The sequence below is a fragment of the Gracilinanus agilis genome, chromosome 3 (genome assembly GCF_016433145.1).
Source record: "Gracilinanus agilis isolate LMUSP501 chromosome 3, AgileGrace, whole genome shotgun sequence".
NCBI classification, from domain to species: domain Eukaryota; kingdom Metazoa; phylum Chordata; class Mammalia; order Didelphimorphia; family Didelphidae; genus Gracilinanus; species Gracilinanus agilis.
The window spans coordinates 516,434,691-516,437,958 of NC_058132.1; positions in this window are offsets into that span (position 1 = coordinate 516,434,691).

Below are 3,268 nucleotides of genomic sequence, written 5' to 3' on the forward strand. Positions count from 1 at the left end.
GATCATTTCTATTCCTAGTTAAGAACTCTGACTAGTCAGGTATTGTACCCATTTAACTTACTATGTTCTATGGTATGAGTTATTTGTGTAAACTTAAGTTCTGAAAAGCTATTTTCCAATTTTCATAGTAGTTCTTGTCAAAAACCAAGTCGCCAAAACAATAAGTACATTATAAGTTAATTGAGCCCTGTGAAGCCTTCTTTAATTACATATTTATAGTGTACAGGGGTAAATGTTCTGGAAGACACTGGAGGAAATAATAGGTATACCTGTGGTTATCTAGTCAGTTCCATTAATCTGCTTTTGAATTTTTTTTTTAGCCATTACCAGTAGAGGCAGTTATTGCTGGTGAATTTGGCATTGTACCTGCCATTAAGATAATTTAAACTGACACATACTAGCTGTGTGAGCCTGGACAATTTACTTAATATTTTTGCCTCAGTTTGCTCATCTCTAAAATGGGGATAATAATCATACCTACCACCCAGAGTTGTTGAGAGGATCAAATCAGTTATTATTTATAAAATGCTTAGCATAGTGCTTGGCTCATAGTAGATACATTAAAAATGCTAACTATCCTCCTCATAAGTTGGCCGATTGTGATTTTATAGTATAATTTGAGGTCTGCCACACTTTAATTTTAAATGAGTCACTTTAATATAGGTTACAGACAATAGGTCAGGAGCAAGAGTATTCTGCCTCTGTCTATTTCCATAGATGATTTGCATAAGTTCTCTGACACTGAATTTAATCATCTGGGGAAAATATAATAATTTAAATTCTCATCTTATATTATTGTTGTTGGGATCAAATGTGATAAGTCTTAGTGAATTTGAAAATTACATTAAACAGTCATTTTTTCTCATAATTTTGTTAAATGCTTAACTTTCATTTAGAATGAATACTATGTTTTGGTTTTAAGGCAGAAGAGCAGCAAGGGCTAGGCAATCATAGTTAAGTGACTTGCCTGGGAATAAACAACTATGAAGTGTCTGAGGTTAAATTTGAACCCAGGATCTCCTGTGGTAGGCCTGACTCTATCCACTGAGCAACCTAACTTCTCCCCCACCCCTTTTCTCATAGTTTAATAAAGAAACGAACTTCCCTAACTTCAAGGCTTTCAGGAACTTCCTAAGAATGTTATTTTAAAAATATTGAAGTTTTTCACTAATAGGCATATTTTTTTTAGATTCAGTTAAGTACAATACTCCAAATAATGACAATTTATTGCATTGTTTCTAAAATTTGACTGCCATTAATTTTTAACACACTAATAAAACCTAAGTTAAAGTATCTTGTTTTTTAAGTAGTTATGAGTGGCAGAAAAGTCATCCTATTTTCATAGTGCATTCAACTATCTAAGTTGCAAAGAAAGTATTAATCTAGATTTTAGAGAGATTTTCCCTCTCTTTAAATTCCTTATTACAATTGAATCACAGGCCAAGTTACTTTTCCCTAATTTGGCTATTAGAATAGAAAGTAAGTATTTCAACATCTCTGATCTCCTGTGCACATTTACCCTGAAAGTATCAAGTTTTTAAAAGGTAAACTAAAGGTAAAAGAAGAACTGAATATTATTTAGGATCTATATTACATCTTGTTTGGAAAGTGTTTTGTAGTTGTTTTCATATAATTGCTGTGTTTGTTTTGGTAGATAGATTCCTAAGTATTTTATATTGTCTAGGGTGATTTTTTTTAAAATTTTTAAACCCTTAACTTCTGTGTATTAGTTCCTTGGTAGAAGAGTGATAAGGGTAGGCAATGGGGGTCAAGTGACTTGCCCAGGGTCACACAGCTGGGAAGTGTCTGAGGCCAGATTTGAACCTAGGACCTCCCATCTCTAGGCCTGACTCTCAATCCACTGAGCTACACAGCTGCCCCCTCTAGGGTGATTTTAAATGGTGTTTCTCTTTCTACTTCTTGCTGCTCTAGTGTGTTGGAAATGTATAGAAATGCTGATGATTTATGTGCATTTATTTTGTATCCTGCAACTTTGCTAAAGTTGTTGATTATTTCTACAAGCTTCTTAGTTGATTCTCTAGGATTTTTTAAGTAGACCATCATATCATCTGAAAAGAGTGATAGCTTAGTCTCCTCATTGCCTATTTTGATACCTTCAATTTCTTTTTCTTCTCTAATGGCAGCTACTAATGTTTCTAGTACAATGTTGAATAATAGAGGTGATAATGGGCATCCTTGTTTTACTCCTGATCTAATTGGGAAGGCTTCTAATTTATCCCCATTGCATATGATGTTTGTTGATGGTCTTAGGCATATACTGTTTATTATTTTTAGGAAGGTCCTTCTATTCCTATACTTTTCAGTGTTTTCAAAAGGAATGGATGCTGCATTTTGTCAAAGGCTTTTTCAGCATCTATTGAGATGATCATGTGATTTTTGTTTGTTAGACTGTTGATATGGTCAATTATGTGGACGGTTTTTCTAATGTTGAACCAACCTTGCATTCCTGGTATAAATCCCACCTGATCATGGTGGATGATCTTCTTAATTACTTACTGGAGTCTCTTTGCTAGTATTCTATTTAAGATTTTTGCATCTATGTTCATTAGGGAGATTGGTCTGTAGTTTCTTTCTCTGTTTTTGATCTCCCTGGCTTTGGAATCAGTACCATATTTGTGTCATAAAAGGAATTTGGTAGGACTCCTTCTTTGCTTATCATATCAAATAATTTGTATAGTATTGGGATTAGTTGCTCTTTGAATGTCTGATAGAATTCACTTGTGACTCCATCGGGCCCTGGCGATTTTTTCTTAGGGAGTTCTTTGATGGCTTGTTCAATTTCTTTTTCTGATATGGTATTATTTAGGTAATCTATTTCTTCTGTTGTTAATCTAGGCAGTTTATATTTTTGTAAATATTCATCCATATCTCCTAAATTGTTATATTTATTGCCATATAATTGGGCAAAATAGTTTGTAATGATTGCCTTAATTTCCTCTTCATTAGAGGTGAGGTCTCCCTTTTCATCTTTGATACTGTCAATTTGGTTTTCTTCTTTCCTTTTTTTTATTAGATTGATCACTACTTTGTCTATTTTATCTGTTTTTTTCAAAGTACCAGCTTCTAGTCTTATTTATTAATTCAATAGTTCTTTTACTTTCGATTTTATTAATTTCTCCCTTGATTTTTAGTATTTCTAATTTAGTTTTCATCTGGGGATTTTTAATTTGCTTGCTTTCTAATTTTTTGAGTTGCATGCCCAATTCATTGATCTCTGCCCTCCTTAATTTGTTAATATATGCACTCA